The 27,377-nt window shown below is 45.6% G+C and overlaps 1 protein-coding gene across 2 annotated transcripts in view; it reads left to right on the forward strand.

Annotated features, from left to right (window-relative positions):
- Window positions 1-2,834: 2,834 nt before the first annotated feature.
- Upp2 (uridine phosphorylase 2) overlaps window positions 2,835-27,377 on the forward strand; it is a 114,901-nt gene continuing 90,358 nt past the window's right edge. Inside the window, exons 1-3 of one of the 2 annotated variants that reach the window (XM_040745375.1) lie at window positions 2,835-3,260; window positions 9,128-9,193; window positions 24,308-24,393. The gene's annotated coding sequence lies outside the window, so the exon portion shown is untranslated. The remainder of the gene's footprint in view (window positions 3,261-9,127; window positions 9,194-24,307; window positions 24,394-27,377) is intronic. The other variant, XM_040745376.1, reaches the window with a different exon arrangement.

A 27,377-nucleotide genomic window follows, 5' to 3' on the forward strand; every position in this document is an offset into this window, starting at 1 on the left:
TTCAGTTCGGACTTTTTCTCCCAGGATCTGGGGGAAGCTGCTCAGCGTCCAACCCACTTAACATGTTAGGACTCTTGACTTCTCCCACTGGTGGATGGGAACACAGCACTGTTAGAAAGCTAATGTGAGGAATAAATCACCTTGGAATTTGTTTAAATTGCTAACTTCGGGGCCTCGCTTCACACATTCCATTTCTTAAATCTTGGAGGGAACCACAGAAACTTACAATTCTTCAGGGATGCTGATGGAAGCATTCTATCGATTCGTGTCTTAAATTTTTTTAGGGGAGAAAAGGAATATAGGGTTGAGTGAAACACGACGAGGTCCTAGCTTTGACTAACCACTGAGGACACTCGGGTCCCTTTACTGAAACTTCCAGGAAATCTATACAGGTTTACCTGTGGAGGAGAGAGAGGGTATGCGAAGTACACCGGAAGAAAAGATGCTGCTGCAATTCATTTGATTTAATAAGATGGAGTCCCAAAACCCATGGGGGGGGGGGAGGTCTTAGTGGCAGCTTCCACAGTTCCCACAAGGTGGCGCCCTTCTGCATCAAATTGAAGCACAGCCGATCCCATCAATTTAGGGGCTCAATATAAATGCCCTTGGGTTTAATAGTATGCATTAATTTTAAGAGGAGGGGAAAGGAAATTATTTACTAGGAAAGGCTTCAGATTTAAGGTTCCATCAAATGTCATAGCCTAGATGGAGGAATTTAGTGAGATATCCACAGTAGATTCAGAGAGAAGATAAAAATTTGAGAAAAGGTCTCTGTAAAATGAAAAATGTCACTCAAAGGAAGTGTCTTAAAAGCATTCCAAAATTCTGAATTTTTGGAGAACTAGCAGGTGTACCCGGTCATTAACACACAAAGCAGCAGCCTCTGGTAAAATTTCTTTCTTTCTTTTTTTTTTTTTTTTTTTTTTTTTTTGTTGGTGTTGTTGTTGTGTAGTCAGGACCAGAGAATGAAGAGGGAAAAGAGGGGACAAAGCTCCCTGGGGTGGACCACAGTAACAGCAGGCCACATACACCCTGTTGTCCTGGAAGGGCAGTGACAGGTAAAAGAGACCAAACAGGCTGGGAACAGGGTAAGAGGGAGCGTTGGGACATCATAGGGCGTCCTCACTGTGGGGCACAGCTTTGTGCCTCTGGGAGGCTGAGAAATCAGCCAGGTCTCAACCTGATTGGATTTTGAAAAGGCAGTTTGTAAATCGAACCTCTTACGTGGCTTGTGAAGGTGTTTCCAGAGGGCTTTAATGAGAGTGACTCAGTCCTGAATGTGGGTACCATCAACCCATAGACTGGGGCTTAGACTGGTTGAAAAAGGAGGAAGCCCACCTCACAGGCCTTAGCCCACCCTCGCAGGGCTTCCTGACTGCCAAGAGCTGAGTCCCTCCTCCCCACCATGCCCTCCCCTCCATGGTGGGTGGAAGCCGTTGGAACAGTAAGCTGAAATAACCCTTCCCAGTTGTAAACTGTTTCTCTAAGATATCTGTCACAGTGTTAGAAAGAGTGACTAATACAGTGGGGGTTGACAGTAAGGTCAAAGGCACTGTCACACGGGGAAAGGCTGGAGATGTCAGACAAGCATGGCTTTGTCCTACACTCTCATCTCAGCTCCATCTAGGAGGAAGACTTCTGGAAGGGAAGAAGGCCTCACAGAAGGAGGCAAGGGTCATGGGGCCGGAGAAAGTGGTGAAGATGGCCTTTGGGGCTGAAGCCTTCATCTCTATCATTTTTTAAATTTAAATTAGAAATAAGCTTGCTTCACATGTCAGTCCCAGCTCCCTCTTCCTCCCCTCCTCCCAGGTCTCCTGTCAACTCCTCCCCACCCTCTCTGCTCTCCAGGGAGAGTGAGGCCCTTCATGGGGGATCTTCAAAGTCTGCCATGTCACCAAGGCAGGACCTAGGCCATCCCCCATATATCCAGGAGAGCATCCCTCCATGTGGAATGGGCTCCCCAAGTCCATTCGTATACCATGGATAAATGCTGATCTACTACCCAATGCCCCATAGATTGTCTAGGCCTCCTCACTGACACCCACTTTCAGGGGGTCTAGATCAGTCCCATGCTGGCCTCTCAGCCATCAGTCTGTGGTCCATGAGCTCCCCCTTGTTCAGGTCAGCTGTTTCTGTGGGTTTCACCAGCCTGGTCTTGACCCCATTGCTCATCACTCCTCCCTCTCTGCAACTGGGTTCCAGGAGTTCAGTTCAGTGTTTAGCTGTGGATGTCTGCCTCTGCTTCCATCAGCCACTGGATGAAGGCTTTAGAATGGCATATGAGGTAGTCCTCAATCTCATTATCAGGGAAGGACATTTAAGGTAGCCTCTCCACTATTGCTTAGTTTGCCAGTTGGAGTCATCCTTGTAGATCTCTGGAAATCTCACTAGTGCCAGATCTCTCCTCAATCCTATAATGACTTCCTCTACTATGGTATGTCTCATCCTGCTCTCTTCTATTTTTCCCTAGACTCAACCTTCCTGCTCCCCCATGTCCTCCCCTCCCTTCCTCTTCTCCCCTCTCTTTTTCCCAGCTCCCTCTCCCCTCCCGCCATGCTCCCAGTCCACTCAGGAGATCCTGTCCCATTCTCCTTCTCTGGGGAACCATGCATATCTCTCTTAGGGTCCTCCCTGTTTCCCAGACTCTCTGGCAGTGGGATTGTAAGCTGGCACTCCCCTGATTCATGTCTAAAATCCACATATGAGTGAGTACATACCATGTTTGTCTTTTTGTGACTGGGTTACCTCACTCAGGATGGTTTCCTCTAGTGCCATCCATTTGCCTGCATCACTTTTTCATAATTTCCCATCATGCTCTTTGTCTGGAAATGGAAATTGTGCAGGGTCGGAGGGGCAGCTCCTGTCAGGAGAACTGCCTCTAGAAGATGTAGGGAGCTTACAGAGATCCCTGGGACACTCTTCTTTCTTTCTTTGTTTACAGAGGCTCCTCAGACAAGCTTCTTTGCTTTTTTTTTAATCACCACCACAAAACAGCATTTGGGCTCATGCTCTTGGGGTGTTGCCCTTGGCATGAAGGCTACTCTCTTTCTAGACAATGCCTTTGACTTTTACAGAGAAGCAGAACAATGTGGAGCCTGGGAACCATCTCGGGGTCCTGACAGTTTTGAGGGCAGCTGTCTTTCCACCTCACCATGGAAACACAGAGGAGAACACGGAAAATGAACAAGGCTGGGAATCTCTGTGCAACAGATCTCTCCGGGGCCCTGTGCTGCCAGATGATTGGCGGAGGCGCTTGCATGGTGAGAAACGGGATACTCAATAGGCAGCCCATGGACAACACATTTTCATTGTTTCATCCACAGCTCTGGAGATGTGGCTTCATCCATGTGGACACACGGAGGTTTCACGCCTTGCCAACTGCCAGGCCACCCCTGAGTCATGCTTAATGTAAACTGCATAGGTCACGTAAAGGCAAGAGTTTGTTTACTGACTCCTAAATTAAAATAGTATCTCACACTGAGTGAGCTAGAAGCCTTCTCTTCCTGGACGTATGTCACTGACTTAGGTCAGTTGACTCACACTCTCAGGACCAGAGATGGAGAAACACACAGAGGCAGGTTGGTGTGTAAGAAGTAACTTTTTTTTTTTAGCTCAGCATGGCAGCACCTTTCATAATCTCAGTTTGCCATGTGTGATAGTCTGAATGTAATTGGTCCTCATAAACTCATAGGGAATGGCACTGTTAGGAGGTATGGCTTTGTTGGAGTAGGTGTGGTCTTCTTGGAGGAAGCATGTCACTATGGGGTCTGGCTTTGAGGTCTCCTATGCTCAAGATACCACCCACTGTCTGAGTGGACTTCCTGTTGCCTTCTGATTGCATGCCATCATGCTCCTGCCATGATAATGGACTCAATCTCGGAAACTGTAAGTCAACCCCAATTCAATGTTGACCTCATAAGAGTTGCTGTGGTCATGGTGTCTCTTCACAGCAATAGAAGTCCTAACTAAGACAGCATGGCAGTGCATCCTACATCCTAGTATTGAAGAGGTGGACATGAGATGACTTGGACGTTAAGGCCAATCTCAGCTACGTAGTGAGCCAAGATCAACCTGGACTACGAGACCCCACCTCACAAAATAAATAAATTGATTAAATGAAATAAAATAAGGAAATTGTTGTTGCTTTGTTTCTTTGCACAAATATGTGTACTCTCCCAGGACCACCCTCCAGCAGGAAACTCCCCTTTCTGTGAGCCAGGAATCCTGTCTTCAGACATCAGCTACAATTCTGCCTTAAAGAAGACAAGTCCAGCCTTTAAACAAGTAATAACTAAAGTTTAGTAACATTAAATTGCATACTTAATTCAAACTAAGCCCACCATTCTCAGATCAAACACAACCAATTTTCTTATATTTAGACTTCAGAGTAACGGTGAATTGTTTTACAGTAAGGCTTCCTTTGAAGCAGACACTGTGTTGATAGGCAGCCTAATTTTCAGAATCTTAGTCGCTTTTAAGTTTTTTAGATGTATTTATTTTATGTGCATGGGTATGTTGACTACCTGTATCTGTGCACCATGTGTGTGCGCCGCCTGAGGAGGCTATTGGATCCCCTGGAACTGGTGCGAGCTGCCCTGTGGGTGCTGGCAACTGGGCCCAAGTCCTGGAAAAGCAGCAACCTTTTTTATACACTGTGTGAAGATGTGTTTCTGTCCTTCTTCACTTGCCTAAAGCATCTCCTGATTGTTTAATAAAGAGCTGAATGGCCAATACCTAGGCAGGAGAGGCTAGTCAGGACTTCTGGAGTGGCAGAGCACAGATTAATATAAATGCCCACGTATACACAAGCACAGGGCCTGAGAAAACTGAGAAAAGTTCTGGACATGGAGCCAGATGGGGCTTCCTAGCAACCACAGTCTCTCAGGCAGTCCTGGTGCTTGCGGTGTACGGAGGTGTGGGTCTTTTAAGAGCCTCCGCCGTGCAGCCAGCCAAGCACTTAAGTGGGACCTGTGGACAGCCAGTGTGCTACCGGGTGGGAGACTAGGTAGAAAGGCCTACCACAGTGCGGGCCCAGCAACTTCCCAGAACTGGGGTGGGCAGACACAGCTCTTGGCTGGTCCCCTTGTGCTCGAGGCTAGACTCTCACGGAAGAGAAAGAAGCAGCTCCAGCCCAGAATCAGTGGGGTAGCCTGCTGGACCAACCTGAAGGGGGCGGAACCAGCCATCAGCACCTTGTGCTAACTGGAGCTGCACAAGGAGCCTGCAGATGAACAGAAAAGCAAGAGGGACATTTTCCCAGAGCCACAGTGGGCAGAAGCCACAGGCTCTCTGGCAGGCTTGTGAATGCTTGCTCAGTGCGATTGCCCCTTCCTGTTGGTTGGGTGGCCTGGCCCTCTAATGCTTGGCTCATGCAATCAGAGAAGAGCTGCAGAGAAACAGGTGCAGGCTCGCAGAAAGCCAGGCCCAGACCAAGAAAACCTCTGAATGGGTACAGTATGCTTCAAAATGTGCTTAGGTGCTGAAGAAAGAAATGAATGTAGGCATAGAGAGTCATAGAAAAAAGTAGTTTGAAATTAATAAAGTTGTTAAGAGAAGCTTTATCTTTTGCTAGCTGCTTTGGTTTATCCCCCGCCAGTCGCCTGGGCTCTGCCGCGCCAGCCTGGTTCTAGATCCGCATGAGTCCCAAATAAACACACAGGAGGCTATATTAATTATGAAGCTGTTGGCCTTGTTTGTCTCTTACTGGCTAGCTCTGACTTAAGTAATTACCCCATAATTGTTAATCTAAGTATGTTTCTTACCGGAGAATAGTTCCCGGCGTCCTACCCCCATGGCGTCACATGTTGACTCTCTCTTGTGTTTCCCCTTCCCAGAATCCTCCTCGACTCCTAGTCCCTCCTATCTAGGTTTTCTATTGGCCAGACAGTACTTTATTGACAAATGCACAGGCAAATAACAGGACTTCCCCAACATAAAGTGAAGTCTTTACAGAGAGAGTACAGTAATATAAGTCACATATGGATGGGAAATGCTATAGCACAGGGCATTTGAACCCTGTATAGTGCTTTATTACTTTAAATGCTAATGAGCAAAACAACCCTAGCTGCTGAGAAACGTTGGATTGTGGGAAAAACTTCTAAATGAAATCATCCTATATATTTTAAGACTGTCTTAACTTCAGAATAGAAGTCAGAAAAATGTGTTGCATTAGGGCGGAGATTATGCCTTTGTTTCCACAGGAAACAAAAGACTGTGGATTTCTTCATAATTAAAGATCAAATTTAATGGGGGAGACCTTCTGAAAAATCTTGGCTACAGACGTGAAGAAAGAAACCAAGGAAGGTAACAAGACAGGTGACATATACAATGATCGTTCTACATGGGAACAGCTCTGAGACTGGATGAGACATGATAAATCTTGTTGGCTACAGAGTCCTCATAATAGTTTGGTTGTACAGTCCAAACAGACTTACAAAGTTGAAAAATGCCTTTTACCTGCTCCAATGTAGGACAGAAAACCATCTTTAGCTGACTTAAGCATACCACACATTCCATACTTGTGTTACTGCAGAAGGAATTTCTTCCTTCCTTCCTTTCTTTCTTTTTCCTTTCTTCAAATGTGACAAAGCTAGCCTCTGGGAAAGAAACTGCCCTTGCCTCAACTTCTGGCACTATACTGTACAAATTGAATAAGCAGGACACAAGAGAAGATGACTGCTGAACTTCGCTAAGACAGGGTAGGCCAGTCCTTCAAAATTCCTGCTTCACAGAAAAGTCTGTCAGATACTCTGGGTTTGTAGGCTGAAGAAGGATGCTCCAGTGTTGCAGAGGAACCTTGAGTGACTGTCCAGGCACTCATCTGCTTCTGTCATCTGTTTTGGAAATTGATTACTCTCCACTTCTGTTTACTCAGGTAATATTATCTCCTTCTCAGGTTGAAGATGAGATAGTTATAGTTTTCATTATTACCAAATTCAGAAAAGAAACTCACAAAAGAGATGCAAAATTTGTAAAGGTTGAGAGACATAAAAGTTTAAGTTGTCTATGTAAGAAAATGCTTTAAGGTCTAAAAAGATATTTTTGGCTGGTAATGAAAGTTCTGATAGAAAGTGGTTTAAGTGTAAAACTTTGGACTCACCAAGAGAAGATGGGTAATAGAGTACTTTCTCTGAAGTTATCAAATACAAATGAACTAGACATTGTGAATGTAATTCTTACCTGACAATTTTTCTTCTTGTACATTGTTTATTGATGTTAGAGAAAGACCCTTTTATTAGGCTAAAACTGGGGAGATGTTGGGATAATCTTTTTGTACACCGTGAAAAGATGTGTTTCTGTCCTTCTTCACCTACCTAAGGCATCTTCTGATTGGTTTTATAAAGAGCTGAATGACCAATAGATAGGCAGGAATGTGGTATGATATTTTGATTGCATTCTGGAAATAAAGCTTGTTTTGAATCAGAGGGCAGAGCTAGCCACTAGCTGATCAAAATTAGCCATAGAGGTTTTTATGAGGAAGTAATAAAGCAGGGTGTACAGAGGATCTTGGCTCTTTTGGATTGAGGAATGGAAGAGAAGAGGAGGTGAGTGGTGGCTTCTCTGCTTCTCTGCTCATTCAGGTTCTTACCTCAATATCTGACTCCTAATTTTCTTATTGATAAAGAATAATTTGGTTAACACATCACAGAAGAGGATAGATGGGAATTCCAGAGAGAGAGATAGGAATGCTGGGGAAAAAATCCAAGGCAGGAGATTCACCAGCCAAACACAGAGGAAGTCGGACAGTGGTGGCCGGGTGGTGGTGGCACAGGGCTTTAATTCCAGCACTTGGGAGGCAGAGATAGGCAAATCTGTCTAAAAAAAAACCAAACCAAATAAATAAATAAATAATAAAGTGCTAGTGGTGACCAAGCCTAAGCTAAGGTTGATCTTTTGTAATTAATAAGAAGCCTCAGTGTCGTTTGGGAGCTGGCAATCCAAAGAAACACGTGATACATTTGCCCCGATACATCTCTCGACTGGATTTGGCCTCTCACCTTGTAGTCAATTTTGTAACTTAACCCTCAAACCTGACTCCAGCATCTCTACCAACAGATCCACCAGCAGCTCCCTCCAGGCATTTGTCTGCTTCAGTGAAACGTCTTGAGCCCTGAAATGGCCTCTTTAACTTACATCCATTCTCTAAACCATACATATGTATATGCATATATATAATAATAACATATATGTGATATATAAGATAAAATATATGTATACATGTGTATATATATGTGTGATATGAGAGCTAATATTAGTAATTTAGATTGGGATAAAGAATTTGGATGTGCCTCAGCCACGTTGCCAGGATTTATGACAAATCACTATCATTGAAACCTCTAAACCTTGTGGTTTTATTGTTATTCAATGAATGCTGACATTGCGGAAAGACACAAGCATGTTTGTTTATGTTTCTGACATATTGCATTCACCATATGGCCACTGTGATAAAGAGACAATGATTTTAAGGGTTGAACAAAATCATTCTGGGTGTGGTGGAGCATGAGAGACATTCATGAGGCAGAAGCAGGTGATCTGTGAGTTTGAGGCCAGCCCAGGGTACATAGTGAGAATTTCTTGAAAAAGGAAATCTAGAGAAAATTCTTATTAAACATTGTTATGTTAAATACATGATTTAAATATCAATTAAAATTCAGTCCTATGAGCGCATATACGTTCCATACTTCTTACAGTTTATATGCTAAGATGATCAAACCTTTTCTTTGTATCAATTGATGGGGGATCATTCATATTCAGGTGTTTTAGCTATGTTACTATAACAAAAACTCAAATCTGGGTCATTTATAAATAAGAGGAACTTAGTTTTTCTATTTTTGGAGACTCAGAAGTACAAGCTCCATATGTTAGCATTTTTAGTTGTTCAGTAAAGTCCTGGTTTCAGTTCTTACAGTTGCTTGAATATTGTGTCCTCCAGAGCATATGAGCATTTGGGACCAAAAGGGCAAATATTTCCCATCAAGTTATTTCAAAATAATGTCCAACCCCATTGACTCAGATGGAATTCTCTGGACTCCATGTCATGCATTGAGCATGACGTTTTGATATTAATTTTTATGTAGATAAAGCATCCAAACGAAGACGCTGAGAATATGTTGGTATTACTCTACAGGTTTGGACTTATCCAGGCGAGTTCTGGGGATGAAGGTATTCTCCCGACTTCTGATGGAGCTTACAGGTCAGTAGGACTCCAGGCAATGGAGAAGGGCAAGAACCCTGTGCCTTAGGGCTTCCTTATCACTAGTCCAGGTATGGTCTCATATACATATGCCTCATGTGTAGAAAGGGATACAAATACAAGCCAGTCTAAGACCTTCACACTCAAAAGTCTCTTATAGTTACAAAATATCAGGTCCTTTCTCTCTTGTCTCCATGAAGCCATCAGAGGAAGCCCAGGACCTGGTCTCACCTGATGTTGGGGTACTTTGGGCATGTTTTAGGTACTTTTCTATTGTTGTGTTACAATACTATGATCAAAAGTGTGTGGGGAGGAAACCGTTTATTTCTTTTTACAGCTTATAGTCCACCATCCAGGGAAGTCAGGGCAGGAATTCAAGGTGGGAAGTGGAGCCAGGAACTGATGCAGAAGCCATGGAGGGATGCTTCTTACTGGCTTGCTCCCCATGGCTTGTTCAACTTGTCTCCTCATAGTACCCAGGACCACCAGCTCAGGGATGGCAACAGTGAGCAGGGGCCCTCTCACATCAACCACTGATTAAGAAAATGTACTACAGACTTGCCTACAGGCAAATCTTATGGAAGAATTTTCTCAATTGAGAATCCCTCTTCCCAAATGATTCCAACTTGTGTCGTGTTGACAATCCAGCCAGGACAAAGCATCTATTAAAAGGAAGTCATTTAGCAATCATTTAGCGATCGAGACAGACCACTGTGCTAGCTTAGCCTCTCGGGGACTCTGCCTCATCTGAGGGGGATAACAAAATCTACATGCTAACCAACTCCACACCTTACCGGAGGCTGTTTGAGTTTCTTCGAGAAGACAACTGACTTCTGTCTATCAATCCGAAAGTAAGGGGACAGTAAAATCTTAGAACAGAATGAATGACACAGAAAAGTGTTATTTTACCCAGCAATAAAAGGAAACAAAAGGTCGGTGTAGTCTACTGGAGAGATGGCTCAGAGGTTAAGAGTACTGACTGCTCTTCTGGAGGTCCTGAGTTCAATTCCCAGCAACCACATGGTGGCTCACAACCATCTGTAATGAAATCTGGTGCCCTCCTCAGACTGGCATGCAGACAGAAAACACTGTATACATAGTAATAAAATAAAATCTAAAAAAAAAAAAAGGTCGGTGTAGTCTGGAGGGATGGGGGACCCCACTTTATTAGACTCACTTGCAAAGGAAGCCAGGGCATCTCTGAAGACTACAGTTTCCTAGATTTGGGAGTTAGAAGTCTACTGAAGGCCGGGGAGAGGAATTCACCCATGTTAGACTCATTCAGCTACAGGGAAAGCTTCAGGGATCACAGGAGCCAGGCCTCCAGAGCCCTGAGCCTGTGCCAGGCATTTTGAGACTTGTGGAGGGGTGCAGAGAGGAGGCATCTCTCTTTGGTAGCCTTCCTCTTCACTGTAAGGGCTCTGCCATCTAAGTTTGTCCTTTAAAATAAAACCAACAACAACAAGCCAGAGATGCCGAGGCGCTAGGAACAGGCTGGGGATGTCGGAGGCCGCCAGGGTGACCAGAGTACCTTGGCTCTTTCCTGGTGGGGTCCTGCAGGAGTGTTCAGTGCTGGCTCAAGGCCGTGGCTTTGGCACACCTCCTCTTCTGCTTGGCCTTGTGATCTTTCTGGTTGATAGCATTTTAAACTGAGTGGTCATTTTACATGGACTTTTGTTTGTAGGACTTGCTCCAATCCCAGCTGTACCAGCTAAAGGTGCTGGAACTCACTGTCCTGGAACTCACTCTGTAGACCAGGCTGGCCTTGTACTCACAGAGGTCCGCCTGCCTCTGCCTCCCGAGTGCTGGGGTTAAAGGTGTGTGCCACCATCACCCGGCTCTACTAGCACTTGTTAAGAATGACATTGGAGGCCACAGAACACCCATGAGAGGCCCTGCTGGCAAGGTTCCAACACATAAGCTAATAACTCGGGATGGGGGAAAGACTCTTCGGATTGGAAAAGATAATGCTAATTTAAAATGTGAGAGCTAGAAGCTGTTTATTTGGCTTAGTAGAGGGAATAAAGGGAGAAACAATATAGAGTCATTCGGTATTGGAGCTGGCTGGGATGGAGTGACAGGAGTGTTTATGGAAGGTCCCAGTGAGGAACATTCAGGAAGGTCACCTGGGCGTCTCCACCAGATGCAAGCTTACGCAGCTGTGGCTTTGATACTAATTGGCACAGCACCAAATGCTGACCTTGGAGGGTCCTACCTTCCCCCAGAAGAAAAGAGACATAAGAGTGCATCATTTTGTTTTCTATGTATGCATGCATGTATGTATGCATGTATGTATGTATGAGTACACATGTGCACAAGTGTGATGGTGTACATGCAGCGGTCGGAGGACAGCTTGCTGGAATAGGTTCTCTCCTCCTGCTCTTTGGGCCCTGGGAATAAAGTAGTCAGGTTTAATGACAGGTGCCTTTCCCCACCAGGCCATCTCTCTGGCTCCGTTTTAGCTTAGTTTTCTGGTGCTGGGGATCAAGCCTAGAGCCTTGAGCATTCTAGCAAATGCTCCACCACTAAGCTCTGTCGCTGGTCCTGTTTTTTGACTTCTTTAAATTTAGAGTTCTGGGGTTGATGAAGACGGCTTCCTTCTCAAGAAAGGATATAAAAATATAACCATCAATTTAAGGAACTACATGACACAGGATAGGAGAGGTGCTGGGAGCAGCCCTTGAGGCAGTGGCAGTGGAGGGAGGCCTTCTGGGGGGGGGGCATGGCTGGGGCCAAGCAGGAATGAGACCGAGCCTGGCAGACAGCATGCTTCTTGGGCTGCAGCTGGGGCGGTGCATGCAGAAGGGGCTTATGGAGATTAGAGATCACATGAAGGCCAGATTCCAGAATCTTCCAGCTCTAGGTTAGTGAAGAAAAGCCTGATCCAGTTTCACGTTAGCCAGGCAGCACACACGCTTTGTGAAGAGCCGCAGACAGACCGTGAGGTAGAGTAGGGGCGAGTATCCTGACGTTTCTCCCCGCTGCAGGCTCCTATCCTAGCAGGCTTCTAAGCACATCCTTTTTGGTATTCGCCAGTATCAATCTCCCCGCCCCTAAGCCCATAAAGTCTACTGTGTAATTACCTCCAGCAGGCCAGAGGTCATTTAGAACAGCAAGTGGAGGCAACATCTGGTGATGGGAACTTAAATCTCAGTGCTCTCCCTAAGCTCTGGCCTGAAGTAGGGGCGGTGACAATGGGTCTGTGAGGTTGGTAGTTCTTGCCTGAAGTGAAGGGGGAGCCTGGGCAGACTGTGGCAGGGCCTGTATGGAGGAGGACAGCTCACCCTCCCCAGCCAGGCCTTCTTGACTGGGCATTAGCCGCAGGGCAGGCTGCCCTCAGCAGCTGCCTCCCCCAGAGCACTTTCTCTGACCTTAGCAGGGCTTCCTGGAAGGGAAGCTGGGATGGGATGCAGGCCTTTAATGATTCCCGATGGAATGTGTGGTAGACATGGAGTGCCGAACAGCAGATTCAGTGCATGGGGTCTTCACCGAGCCTCAGAGCAGCCAGGTGGTCACACAGCACCTCCTTCCTGAAAATGGGGAGAGGAAGAGAGAGAGGAAGCTGCGTATGGGCTGTCTTCTGGAAGATGTTCCCTGTAAAGGGCAAATTCTTGGATAAGATGGCGGCAGTCACCAACTTGCTCGGTACAGATTCTCTGTACATTGTCTAAGAGGACGTAGAAGCCCCCTTCTGAAGTCACTTCCTCGTGAGCCTGTTATCGGGATTAAAAATGATACTACTAGGTTGAATTCGCTAGATTTTTGCATAAACTCACCTCGAGGTTCTCTTTCAAAATGCATTTTCTCCAGGATGCAATCAATTCCATCCACTGCTTCATCCCGACTTATTGATAGCAGCGTACCACCCCGAAAGCAGGAGGAGCTGCAGAAGGAAGGCAGCCAGCGGCAACCGATGCTTAAGCAGAGGAAGCAGAGAATGAATACAAGGGCTGCCTTTCCTTCTCCAGGATTTGTCCAAGCCAACACAGACCCCGTCATGCAGCAGCTCCCAGCCCTGGGAACCGGAGACCCAGATCAGCTTCAGGCTCCGAAGCGGATGCTTTTCCAGTCCAGACTTAGGTTGCTGTGCCTTTATGAAGGGAAAAAAACAAACAATACAACATAGCAATGCAGAAGCTTGACCAAGGTCTCCAGCTCCAGCCTGTAGGGCAGAGCTGCTCTGTCTGGCACTCCTGCCTGCACCTTGAGGGCCTTTGTGTTTGAACTTGGCACGAATGCAAGTCTTTTCTCCATGGAGAGGAGACCTGTCTCCCCGGCAGACCAACCCACCGCAGATGCCAAGTCCTGCCTCCACCTACCTCGAGGGAGAGCCTGGCTTCGGCTCGCTCAGCTGCTTCCAGGAGAGAAGTAAGGTGTCCAGCAGGGGTCAGTGCATCCCAAGAAGCCTGACTGGATGGTCCTGGGTGTGCTTCCCAAAGCAGCTTAGTGTAAACAGCCTGAGGGCCTGTGTGTGTCTCAGGGAAGGAAGGGCCTTGAGTGCTGAGGCTGCCACAGAAGAGATTTGGAAGCTGAACTAAAGTCTTCTTCCTAAAGAAAACTGAGACTTATCATGAGATTGTTCATTACAAGCCTGGGTTGAAGAGCGCACACTGGCGAATAGAACGGGGGGGGGGGGGGAGTGGAGAAGCGACGGAGGCTGGTAAGTCTATCCCTTTGCCACAGGGCACTGTCTGCTTCTGCCCTTGTCAAGGAGAAGCTCGTTCAAACCAGCCTTAAGATTTTCCCTCCACCTGATGGGATTTCAAGCTGAGGTCACTGTAGAGAGCCCCGGAAACTCCATTCTGCGCAGACGCAGTTGTCCACCAGTTAATACCGTGCACACTGGAAGCTAGGGGTCACCTGCGCTTTCACAGGGGATCCTCTTCTGGCCTCACCTCGATGGTGATCAGGAAGATGAGATGGGGAGATTTGGAGAAGGGCTGTTTGTTTAGTGATGTTTCTTTGAACAGCATTTATCAGAAGACTGCTATTTCCAGAGGCTGTGAAAGTAACCTTAGAAGACTCAGAGATATAATAAAACTGAAGGCCTGAATTTAAGGAGACCAGGATCTAGATGGAGCATTGATTTTTAGCTGTTGATCGGTGTGCAACACTTCCCCTTTGTGCCGGTTCCAATCAGAGGACTCTTCCCCTGTTCATGACTCATGATGGGCTGTCCCTCTAACACCTTGTGGGCACCTGGGCAGACTAGGGGAATTATGAGTGTCTTATAACCAGAAGAGTGTAACCAATCCACTACTGATGATACATGATCTGCTAAACATCTCAGCCCCACCCTTCGGTACTCCAGGAATGAGATGGGTGGGCCCAGAGGTGGTATTTAACAGTGAAAGCAGTTGTTCAAATGTGCCATGCCAGGTGAAAGCTACATCCCAGCATAAACTATCACCAAGGTTGAGTTCTATGTAAAGACTCTGAGGAGGAGTGTTGCTGGCTTCTCTGTTCATAAGCAGGGTTAGGGAAGGCTTAGAGAAACACACAGCTTCAAAATCAATCAGCTATAGATTTTTGACACTGATACTGTGAACATAAACACTTGTGGGAAGGCAAAGGGAGATAAGACCAGTCATTTTTAAGTTCTCAACATGCCAGTGTCCTGTCCCTGGGCAGAAGATAAATATTCATTGAACGAATCAAAGAATGGTGAGTGGTTGAAGGAGGTACAGTCAAAATTTCCCATTTCCAAATGTGCTTTGCATTATGCCTGACGGGCACCAGATAGGCAGTCAAGGAGACACCAAGGTCTCCGGTATGATCTTTAAAAAAATCTGACAGATCTCCAGCAAAACGTTGGCTCTGTCTAAAGCCTATCTGGAGCTGGAAATGCTTTCCATTTTCAAGCTCATTTATTTCTTTGCATCCCTTATTCATTCCCATGTCTGAGGGCTCTGATCTGATACAAAGAAGAGAAATGTGGTGCCCTTTATAGGGTGGCCATAGCATTGCTAGGGATATGGTAATAAGGTACCATAAACAGGGTAGCATCAAAAATAGAAGTGTGTGCTCCTACCATTCTCAAGATGAGAAGAGCAATGCTGGCTTCCTTTTGAGGTAGCACCATCCCTTGTTTCTCTCCTAGCTTCTGTGATAGCCAGCAATCCCTTGGTTTATAGTCCTATCGTTTCAGTCTCTGCCCATGTTTTTAAATGATGGCCTCTCTCTCTGTCTCTCTCTCTCTCTCTCTCTCTCTCTCTCTCTCTCTCTCTCTCTCTCTGTGTGTGTGTGTGTGTGTGTGTGTTTCTTCATATGGCCATCTTTTCAATAAGAACTTCAGTTGCATTAGAAGCAGAGCACACCATATTCAGTATGACCTCATTTTAGCTGTTGATTACCCCTGGGATGGGTGACTACCATGGGATGGCCCTGTTTCTAAACACTGGGGGGTTGGGATGACGACACTCTCAATTTTGGTGAGGAATTGGGGATATAATTGAATCTTTAAGAAAGGATGAGAAAATATCTGAACCCAACACACAGCGAATGCACCCAAAGCACGGTCCGGTAACACCTTAAATGGCTCTGATTTGGGATTGCAAGTTCACATGACCTAACGTTCACGTGAAACTAAGGCTTCCAAGAATGTACCCACAAGGGATAAAAGTGTTTTTACTTTGTTCCTTTTCAGTCTCAGCTCAGAGTAGAATGCCACTTAAAAGAAAAAGGCTTTGTGATCCATCACCAGTCTCCAGATCCCCCAACCTGAAGCGGCCCAGAACATGTAATTTCACGTTGGTATCAACACCACCTGCTTTCTGTGCTTGGCTCAGGCAGCTCTGCTTCCTGGGCCTTTTACCTACCAGACAGTCAAAACGGCTCTAGGACGGGCAGAATCATAAGAAATACCCCTCTTGTGCTACAAGAATGTGGGGCTGTCTTGTGTCTTGAGAATGAGTAGATGCTAACACTGGCAATTTTAATGAACTGCATGGACAGCCCCCTTCTGATTGCACCAACAAGGACCACCTGCACCACAGCAGGGATGCTTTGCAGGCAGCTGCTAGTGTTTTGTAGGTTTTCACTAGACCGATACTGGAGTGCTATATATTTTGTATTATGCAGCGGCAGTAGACAGACAGCAGATTTTTTTTTCCAGTTCATTTATCCATATCTCGGCCTGCTGTAGAAAGTAGTCATTTCATTCCTTCTACTGCAGAGAAAGGAAGGAGTTTGTGCCGCTCTTCACCCTTGAGCTGGAGCAGCCTGTAGCTAAAGCCCATTTGCAAAATACCTCAGGAGAGCATTTTCTATTTGCTTTGCTTTCTGACCTCCCAAAAGACATCACAGTCAACTGTGAACATTAAAAACTTTATTGAGGGTGTCTATAAAATATGACAGAAAAAAAGAGATGGCTGTGTGTGTGCAACCTTTTGACAAGATTTAGTTTTGTCCTTGGGGACTAGGTCATCATGACTAGTATTATTCGTAGACCACATCAAAGGTTCCATTGAGCCATCCATAATTTTCCCTAGGGATGTTTTTTCTCTTGAAAACTGCAGGAATCTTATGCTGTACCAGGGAGATCTAATCCATTCTTGCAGGTTTTACTCAGATACTCTGTGTCCCCAATTATATCAATTATGTGTGCAATAGTCATAATTAACAGAAGGCCTGACCTGTCAGGACCAGCTGTAACAAAAATGCTTGGGTATATAGTTTAAGCCACTGGTGCTCTGTGGGTTCCAGAGACTTAGGCAGGGAAGGGGGCTGGGTGAATGCTGGGGTCAGCTTCCCAGTTAGTAATGGGCCATGATGTAACCAAGCCAAGTGGCCTACAGGTTCTCGGGAGATCATATTTCTGGTTAAGTGTGGGCGGTGGCCAAGCTGTACCACACTGAGTCGGATTCTTCACCTCATAGTGACTTCACATTTGGAAAATGAAAGCAGGAAGCCAGATGAGTTTAGCTGGTGTTGATGGAGCAAATGATGACTACATAGCACCAAAGTAAACATAGTTAGCCCCCATAACCAGCTTTTAAAGGAAAACCAGTTCCTTTCCCCCAAGGTCACACAGCTAGTGTTTGGTATTCAAAGGGCAGGGGATTTCTAAACTTCCTCCTGTTTGGATTTTTAACGGTTGCCCTTGGAAACCAAGCAGTAGAACTTTAACTCACCAGTGTTCAGGTTGAGACCCCTTGCCACTCCAAGTGCATGGACTCACAGCAAGGCCATCTCCTGCTGTGTCTTAGGAGAGGCAGACCCTCAGACCCCACTACCAATCTATGCACGAGCATTTGACGTTTTAAACCAAAACCCAGTGTATTCCAGGCCCCTCTAAAACTTTGAGAAACACTGGTCTAAGGCCAATTAAATGTCAGTCAAATTGGGATGAGTGCAATAATTCCTGGTTTTTCTCATCACTAGTAAACCCTGAGGGTCCTAACCCAGGGTCCCAAGGGAGGGCTGCTGGAGCTTGTTTCTGGAAACTAGTTTTGTATCCAGGCCTCTGTATTTGATGTTTCATGTTTCACTCATATCACATGCTCCTGGCTTTCAGCTCTTCTCCCAAGAGGAAGCCTCCAGTAACCAAAGTATAGCAGGAGTTAAAAATGATCTTTGTTGGCTGACAGCAGGGGGGTGGCCATTATGAGCAGATTAATGTATGTGCAGGGTAAAACTCTCTGATGTCCTTTTACAGGCAGGAGAAATTGCTGTTCTAACTCTCCCTCTGGCTTCCCTTCTTTATTTAACAATGGCTGCACACAAAAGCTTTCTATGGAAAGATAATTGGATTTCTAACTCTATTTGTTCAAAACTCACTTAACATTATAATGGTCCTAGTTATATTGTTTGTATCAACTCATCAGTAGTAAAGTACCAATTTCTGGATAAATATCTACATTTTTGTGCATACATCTAGCATTGCCAAGGCAAGGAGGGAAAAAAGGAAGCCAGAAATAGACATAGGCTGATAAAAATAGACAGCATACAGGGCTGGGTGCTCTGCATGGCTTCACTGTGGGTATGTCTAGGCTTCTCACATCTGAGAGCTACTTCTGTCTTACCTGTGTCTGCCTTCGTTTCGCATTAAATCACTGTGAAACTTTGCTAAATGGGTCGCTGAAGGCAAATACATGTCCTGCTGTATTCAGAGGTGAAGGGCCAATGACACTCAGTCTAGAATGAATTAAACATATTATTTTTCTCCCCAAATCGTCCATAATTTTATTTGTCAGGTCCAAAAGAAACTCGGGACAAATGGCTAACTGTGGTGACTATAAGCATACCTCCATGCTCTCTCAGCACCCCAAGCACCCATTAAACATATTCTTTAATCTATCAGGCACTATCCTTCGCTCTTCCCAAGGAAGGTGCCACAGAGCCTGACTCCTGAAATCCCCTTAGACATTTTTAGTGCTGGGAACGTTGGCTATATCATGCTTTACTATGTTTATCTATGAAGAAACTTGGTCCATGCAGTAGGATAAACCTTAGTGTGGGGTTGGGGGTGGAAGTTACATAGCCTGTGTTGAAGCATAATTAACATACTTAGACATATAGCCAGGGGTTAGTCACTAAATTACTTAGCAACATAATTTCTTATTCATAAGATGAGTTTCGCTGGCAGCAATTCGTCCCAAGACCTGGCTCAGGCAAACACAGGTTATTTTATTCCTGTTTAATTACTAATATATTAACTCTCAGACCAGAGTAAATGCATTTATCTGCATGCGTATCTGTGTAGTCTACGGAATGGTAACAGAGGTTAGTGAGGCCAGGATAGAGTTCAAGAAGCTGCACAGAGGCCTGGGAGGCAGGCAGGAAGGCTGCTAGGACAGAGCCTGTGTGGCAATGAGGTAAGGAAGCCTGCCGGAGGCGCTGAAGAGTCAAGCCTCGGGTGCAGCTGAGCTGCAGCAGCCAGGTTTGGGGCTGTGAAGGCGGCAGCTGTGCACAGCGGAAGCAGGAAGCCAGTCCAGTTAGAAGAAGAGGGATGGCGAGGTGTATCCAGAGTGGGCTGCACTGAAGCCTCTGATGGCTAGGGGCGCTCTGCCTGTGTTCCCTGACGCACAGGGTTAGACGGCAGGTGAGAAGGGCTGTCACCGTCACAAATGTTAGGTGTCTTCCTCTTTGTGGGGTCTAGGCGAGGGTGTTGCATCCTTCCTTCAAGCTGATGTGATCGAAGTGCTCTGGGGCCTAGAGTCTCCATGATTTCATTACGCTCTGTGTTCCAACAGTTCCAGGAGATTTTGTTAAATTTATGGTGCTGTGACCTGCGTGGCTCAGGGTATGGGGAACAACTGGGGCAGTGGGGAATGAGAAAATGAAATGATAGACAGACAGACAGACAGACCGATAGATAAAGCTGGGCTCTGATCCAGATACACTAACAGCCGCCGAGAAACGCAGCAAGTTCATCGCATAAACACAGATAAGGTTGGGAGGAGGCCGATTAGCTGGGAAGTATCGAGATGGCTGTTACCCTGGAGGAGACGGCTGCAGTGGGTATCTTCAGCACATACTTGTATTAGCTAAAGTCCATCTCTTCATCCAGGGGAAGGCTTTTGTATTCCTCAGAGCCTAGCCTGGGGTGGGTCTTGCTAGTCCCATGGGTCTTTGGCATCAGGGTCTTTGACTCTTGCCAATAATACACGTTTACTCGGGACCTCACCCTCTCCCTACATGGCAGTATCCATTTTAACCTTTAGAAATCATTTATATGCCGGTCCAGTCCTTGTGGGCGGTGCCGTTGTTTACGCCAACCAAGGTGCATAGTCCTCCTGCCTCCGAGTCTGCACTCAAAATGGAGTCGAAGATGGTTGTAAAACGGAGTGTCTCATGGCCTAGAAAAGCCACCATTTTACACAATGTGGAGTAACTTAGAGGAGGGAACAGGTGACCTTAGCAAAGACCTCTTTACCTTTGACCTGTAGGTATTGAGAGGGTTATTTGGGGGGGGGATGACATAAAAATACTGTTGTTCATTTCTCCATTGATCTCTTTTAGCTCTCTGATATTTAAAGAACTCTTTTGCAAGACTCAAGTTATGTCATATCCCATTCAGATGAAAGGCTGCATCTACTGCAGGGCAGGCAATTTTGCTCGGGTTTCCAGCGATCTGCATTTCATTTGCATTGTGTTAGTCACCTAATGGGAGTATCCCGTGAAGATCTTGCTGCCAATATTTAAGAACTTATGACTGAATGGGAACTAATTACAGGAATGGCACTCAGTGAGTCTTTTTCTGTCCCGAGAATTACGGCATATCCAGTGGATCATCCTGGAACAGTATAGACACGTAAAAGGGCCTTCTCCACTGTTTCTGTTGAAGCTGGTTATTATCTGATTCCCAAGAAGTTAATAGGAATGAAGTCCTCATGAATCCGGCCACCTTTTACCTGCCCTTGGAGAGGAGATATCATTTTAAAGGCATCCTTTGCTTTTTTTCTCAAGTAAGATGAAAAGCCCAGTTAATCCCGATTTAATCTGACTTTCTATCTGAATTTCCAGGAGCCACACTTTCTTCGAGCAGAGTGACACAGCCTCCCTTCCCACTCCTCTCATACAACAGCCCAGGTCCAGCGTCCCTTTGAAATCGGCTCACGGGTCAGTCATGGGCGTAGGTTCCCCTCTTGCAGGAGAAGTTAGCTGCTGTGTGTGGAATGCCCTCTCCTGATGACAGCTGCAGAAGTGTGCAGATCTCCCAGCCTGACACAGGCAGGAGAGGCTCATGATCAGTGTGTAAAGGCATAAGCAAGCTAGGACACGGTGACCATTCTCTTCCTGATTGCTAATCACAACCCACAGTATGCCTTAACATGTCTGGAACAGGAAGTGTGTGTTATTTGTCACCATCACAGAAGCCGCCTTCTCCCAGCTTGAACAAGCTCCACTTACCAGTGAAGGAGAGGTAGGATCAAGGGGGCTTCACAGTGTTTCTGTTAGGTTTCCTTTACCAGCACCGTGCACAAAGAAGCAGGGGAACCAGCAGGGCTTTCCAGGGGATCCTCAAATGACTCCATTGCCTCAAGCTGACTGTGCTATGACAGGAAGCTTGAGCTGTGAGAAATGCAGGGGACACTCTGAAGGTACTCTGTCCTTTTCTTCTTACCTAAAAAATAGAGGAAAGGGAAGGAAAGCAAAATGAGAAACAGCTTGTGCATGCATGCCTCTGTGTGCATGCATGCGTGCGTGCGTGCGTGTGTATGTGTGTGTGTGTGTGTGTGTGTGTGTGTGTGTGTGTGTGTGTGTGTGTGTGCTGGAGTGTCTGCTGTGCTGACACGTGGGGAAGACGGGTGTCACGTTGTTTGTAGACAGAAGACCTTTGAAGGAAATGAGTTGCTTCCAGCTGAAGTCTTCTCACAGCAATGCAACCATACAGAACCTTCCCTGCAAGGCCTGTGCCTACAAAGCCCCCAGACATCCTCCACAAAGCTTCTCACCACTTCTTAAGGCAGTGCTAAATGCTCATGGCTTCTCATTTAGGACCCGGCAGAGAGATCCCCTTGGGCACACCCTCTTTGAACACATAAGCTCTGATGTTTAACATCTGCTTCCAAAGTACACATTTCTCTGTTCTAGCCGGGACAACTGGCTTCTCTCTGAATAAATCACAGGGCTGAGGAGCATTTAGTGAGAGATCTTAGGGTTCTCTTTTCCACACTGCCAAAAAAACCAGCTTTCCAAGAACTGGTCCAGAGAATGCCTTCAACAGACCATAATCCTCTGTTGCTTCCTGAATGGTGAATTTAGGAATGTTGTGCACCCCTGGTCTTGCATCAGGGTGTCAGGAGGTGGGACATCCCAATCAAGTCCTGCAGATGGGCAGTGTGACAGAGATATCAGGTTGCCCTGAAGGCTTCCCCATGCCTCCTGCCTTAGAGGAGAGACAAGTGCAGCTATGGTTGCTGAGTGAGTAAGCATGAATGCAAGACCCATGATGCTGGACATCTGACAAAAGAATGTTCCATGGGAAAGGCCATTTGGGGCAGGGAAGCATCATTCAAGGGTTGTGTGCTTGCTTAGGTGAGTGCAGAGAACATGAAGGTCTCAACCCTGGCCCTGTCTAGATTTGCCCTGCAGGCAGGAGGTAAGGTGATGAACCTTGCCACTAGAACACTGGTTCTCAACCTGTGGGGCATGACCCTTTGACAAACCTCTATCGCCAAAAATATTTATATTACTTCTTCATTACCGTTTATTACAAAATTATAGCAATGAAAAGAATTTTATGGTTGGGGTCACTACAGCGTGAGAAGCTGTATTAAAGAGTCGCAGCATTAGCAAGGCTGAGAACCACTGCATTACAAGAAGCTGTGAACCACATTTACTGCATGTTTTGCTTCTCAGCCTGAATTCTGAGCAGAGTTGCCAGTGGCTTGGAAGTTCACAGTCTTCATGTCCAGTGTGCACTTCATGGAGCCTGCTTTGCAGGGACAGAATGGAGATAAATGAGCTATCCCAGTCAAGCACTGGGGAACCGGGATGATTTCAATAAAAATCAGCACTGAGGCTACCTTTTTTTTTTTCAAAGCTGGAGGATTTGGAAGTTCTGAAGTAGTGTGGTGTGGCCTTGAGTCACAAGTGATTCAGAAGAAAATAAAATCAGTAGGATTTGAGGTGCGTCTGGAAAAGTGCGTTTGGTTAAGACCACCAGTGGCGAGTAGATACAACACAAATCACCCCACGGCAGGCAGAAAATGGAAGAGTGGGTGTGGGCTGTGGGGCTGCCTAGAGGCCAGCTTGGATGGCAGCTTCCCTGGAGAAGAGGCCTGCTTCGTAAAGCAGAGAAATTAGATTTCTTTGAGCAGGCAGGCTCAGAAAATGCACTGACAACAGTCCAAACTGACAGGCGAGGGAGGAATGGGTATCCGAGCAGGAGAGAATTCAGTGGACAGGCTTTTGGGAAGACTAAAGACACTGGTGGTCTGGGGTGTGGCAACTGGGAACTACAGGAAGAGTGAAAGGTTGTTTAGAGTGGGATTACAGGAACAGGAAATAAGCATTAGTTACGCGCATGTGCACAAAGAGTTCATTGTGGGATGTTTTAACTGAGTGTGTCTGTTCACTCTCATAATTTGGCTTTAAGAGAAAAGAAATGTACTTAAGATAATCCAGTAATTAAAGATTGCACAGAAGCCTGGGAATTGAGAACAAGCCAAAGAAACTACCAAGTGGAGGCCTAGGCGTGTGTGCTGCGTTTGGTGTCCCATCAATCACAGCTTTCATTGTGCAACCTGTGTCCACATCCTGTCCTCTCCTGCTGATGCCCTGTGCCCCTTTGCAAATATACTTTCTATTTTCTAGAGTATAATGAGGATATTTTGTAAATATTACACTAATGTGTTTTGTTCCCCTCTCAAAGAATACTCTCTGAAGCCTTTACCTCTGAGGCTAAGCCATGAAATACCTTTGTTGTGAGAAGACTCCTTAGACCTGGTTCAAGCCAATAGAAAGTCTTTATTAACTTGGCAGTGACTACACCTGGTGTTTAGGACCCCAGTACAGTTCTGGACCTTTCTCAGGCACATCCTGGGTCGACACACCTCAGTTGATAAGAACACTTAGCCAGAAACAGAACTACAGAAGCCAAAAAGCAAGGTTAGTACACGTAGGGGTTTTCCCAGAATTTGGCAAGCATTGCTGTCTATATACTAGGTTTCAAGGCCTGATAGAATGGTGCTTCTATTATGGTATTGGTTGTGCTAAGGTCTGGGGGCCTACGCAGGTCTGGGGGCCTTTTTACACCTTGTCCTGTGGGAAAATAATTAGCATGGAATACAGGCTTGAGTGAGAGAGATTTATAAATGCATCTTAGGTTTGCAGAAACTAACGTGGATGGGTCAGATGGCAGGTTCGTGAGGAGCAGGGGTGACATTTCTAGCATGGTAAAGTCACATGATTGAGCTAGTGCTATATTTCAGGGGAAAGGAGGGAAAGTCCCCCTTTCACACAGAATGACCTGTAGAAGAGAGGCAGTCCACACTGTGCTTCCCCATGCCATCCCAACATCACACTTCAAGGGCAACAGGGAGCTTTAGTAGCATTCAGGTGGTTTGGATTCTTAAGGAGCGCAGAGATGTTCTGTATTTTACAGTGAGGACTCAGAAACACAGGACTGACTCAGAAAGTGGTCATCTCTCATCTTGGTCTTTGCAGTTCTCCTTACCCTGGCAGCCTGGTGCCGTGTGGAGACAGTCCTCCTGGTGACTTAGTTCTTCCATCCTGCTTCTGGTTCTCCAGTGGTGAGTATTCAGAATGAAGGCACCTCAAAGTCTTGGGGACATGGGGATTCTGATGCTGAGGAAAATGAAGGTCCCAGACCCTCGGGAGACATCTATTTAATCAGCCAATTGGCATGGGGCTGCATGAGTAAGGAGAGCCACCAGCCACTGTCCAGATCGAGTGATACCAGCTGCCAGTAGCAGCTGTGTCCATGAGGCCAGCTGCGACCTGGATTTCAAGGGCAGATGGTTGTGGAGAGTGGAAGAGACAGGATACTATTTCGTTTTGAAACTCTTGCCTCTCAAAACACAAGGACACATCAGTTCCATTTGCTTTTCCAAAGTCTCAGATGCTATGTCGTAACAGAGAAAAAAAAAGTCCAAAACACGAGTAATCATATCCCGAAGAATGTAAAAAATATTGCTTTAAACTAAGAATGGGCCTGTATTTTGTTTTATGCTGGTTTTTGTTTTGTTTTGTTTTGTTTGTTACTCAGTGGACAGGATGAAGATGAGGGTAACTGTCAGTCAAATGAAGAGTCTATATTTCTCTGAGTGCTGGAATTTCATCTTAACTACTTTTCCCATCACCCAATGTCACAGTGTGTACTTGCTCAGAGTTTCCACTCTCTAATAACCATGCTTGGATAGGGTCCAGCATGACCTCCCAGCCAACTTTCCGACTGTTCTGTAAAACTCCGCCTATAACTTCACTCCACGTTGTTAAACATCAGCCTTGCTCTTGGTTAGTCTGCTCCGGATCTCCCCAGTCTGAGACAACACAGAGTCCCACTGCCCCCATTGCATTTGTTTTGTTTTGCTTCCCCTGTCTGGTTTGGATTAGAATTTAACTTTACAGTGGAATAGGGCTCTGGACAGGGCGTTTTTAGGAAAGATTCTGAGGTGTATACATTGACAGAACAGTCAGTTCTTTACCAGTTTTATGAAGCCACAGACAAATGAGAACTATGAAAAGCTCCTTGTAAATATCTGAAATATTTTTTTTGTTCTGTGAGACAGGGTTTCTCTGTGTAGCTTTGGGGCCTTTCCTGGAACCAACTCTTGTAGACCAGGCTGGTCTTGAACTCACAAATATCTGCCTGCCTCTGCCTCCTGAGTGCTGGGATTAAAGGCACGAGCCACCACTGCCCGGCTGAAAATATTCTATCTTGACATGGTCCTTGCCTAGAACCATTCCAGTAGACTCTGTAATTGTGATTTTTTTCTTCCATCTGACACAAGAAGTATGAGGAATCAGGGATGAGTCACCATAATTTCACGTATAAAGCCACTAAGACATCACAGTTAATAAGATCTTGCCAGTGTGTATTACAAAGGAGTAGAATTTGTTTTCCTAAGGAATTCAAAGGTATTAAAACACGGCAATGGAAAGTCTTGTTCTCCTCTGAAGACTCGGAAGATGGTTCCAGCATTTTGTGTGGTCTGTTTGGGTGATGAGCACTGTTCTTGTGGGCCTCTGAGAGCTCTGGTTGACTGTGTAAGTTGGTTTACAATGACACACTTATTCCAAGCTACATCCCACTCAAATGCCACTGTTGCATCTTCTGCCCTAGAAACCATGCTCCGTACCATCACAAGTGGGTGTTGAGTTTCCCTTGTGAAGAATCAACAGCAAAGTCCTTTCTAGGCTATCTATGTGTTTCTACAAGTCAACCCAAAGCCACTGTGTGACAGAGGCAGCTTCTGGCTTGTTCTTTCATCTAACAGGGCGTGGGTTTAAACCTGCCTTTTCTCACATACATGCCAGTAGCAAGAGGAGCGCTTTGCTTGCTCAGATTTGACTCTGGCATCAATTTTAACTTCAGCCCTTTTATTTACTCAAAGCCGATGGCATGGGTGTGACAGTTCCAGTGAAAGTAGGTAGGCACACAATCCGCCCTCCCACTCTTAGTAGGTGTTCCTAATCTGTTGACTTTTGGGGCAAATACCCACAACCAGTAGATGTCAACGATTAGAAATGAGGTCCTTAGAAATCTCAGCTTAGGCAGATGTAAAATAATTTAAAAATCTTCAAGGGTATAACCAGTAACACCAGCCCCTCCCTTTGAAAAGCTCAGCATTCACTTTGAGGCTATTTATTTTCATTGGCATACATTATTTCTACATAGTCTTACAGCAATGGCTTTATTACGATGTTTTCATGCTTATGCTCTCCGTGTTTTGATCACATCATCTCCCTGCTACCTCATGAGGGGCAGCAAGCACTTTACCCACTGGCCCTCACCCAGCAGCCCCATCTCTCTTGTTTTCCTCATCACTCTCCTGCCCATGCAGTGTTTGTTCCCATGGCCCCTCTAGAACCATGGTCTACAGCCAGATACTATGTCTCATTGGTTCACCTTGGTCTCCAGGGCCCGGATGCCTCCTCCTTCCCTCCTGCACATACCGGTTATCACACTGTGGTTGAGACCCACAGGCCTCCATACTGAGAAATTGTGTGTGAGTTTGAGCCCAGGAGCAGTTGTCAGTCACAACCAGTCAGTGGGCCATGGGTCAGCTCCTTTTATACCCTAAAGTGAGAGGGTTACATGTGGAAGGATTTGATACATTTTCTTACATAATTATTTACTGGGATAAATAAATTATGCTTTTGCCTCATGGTGTGTGGACCACTGTTTATTTGTAAACAACATGTAGAGGCACACTGCCTTGGTACTTATGGACATAATGGATTTGTGTCAGTCCAAAACTCTTGCTCTAATACATACACTTAAGGACAGAAATCACATGATCATTTTAGTAGATGGCAAAGAAGCCATTTAAAATAGTTTAATTAATTTGTGTGTGTGTGCTGACACACATACAAATTATGTCAAATTATTGTTATTTGGAGGTAACATGATCATAAAACTAAAAAAGCTCTAAAGTATTTTTGACAAATACTTTTAAGCAAAAGTAGCAGTATACTAAATCAACAAAGAAAAATCAATGATTTTCCTATAAATCAATAGTGAACTTGCTAAAAATAAAGCATGGAAAAAATC

This window comes from Mesocricetus auratus, unplaced genomic scaffold (assembly GCF_017639785.1).
Source record: "Mesocricetus auratus isolate SY011 unplaced genomic scaffold, BCM_Maur_2.0 Super-Scaffold_100004, whole genome shotgun sequence".
Lineage (NCBI taxonomy): Eukaryota > Metazoa > Chordata > Mammalia > Rodentia > Cricetidae > Mesocricetus > Mesocricetus auratus.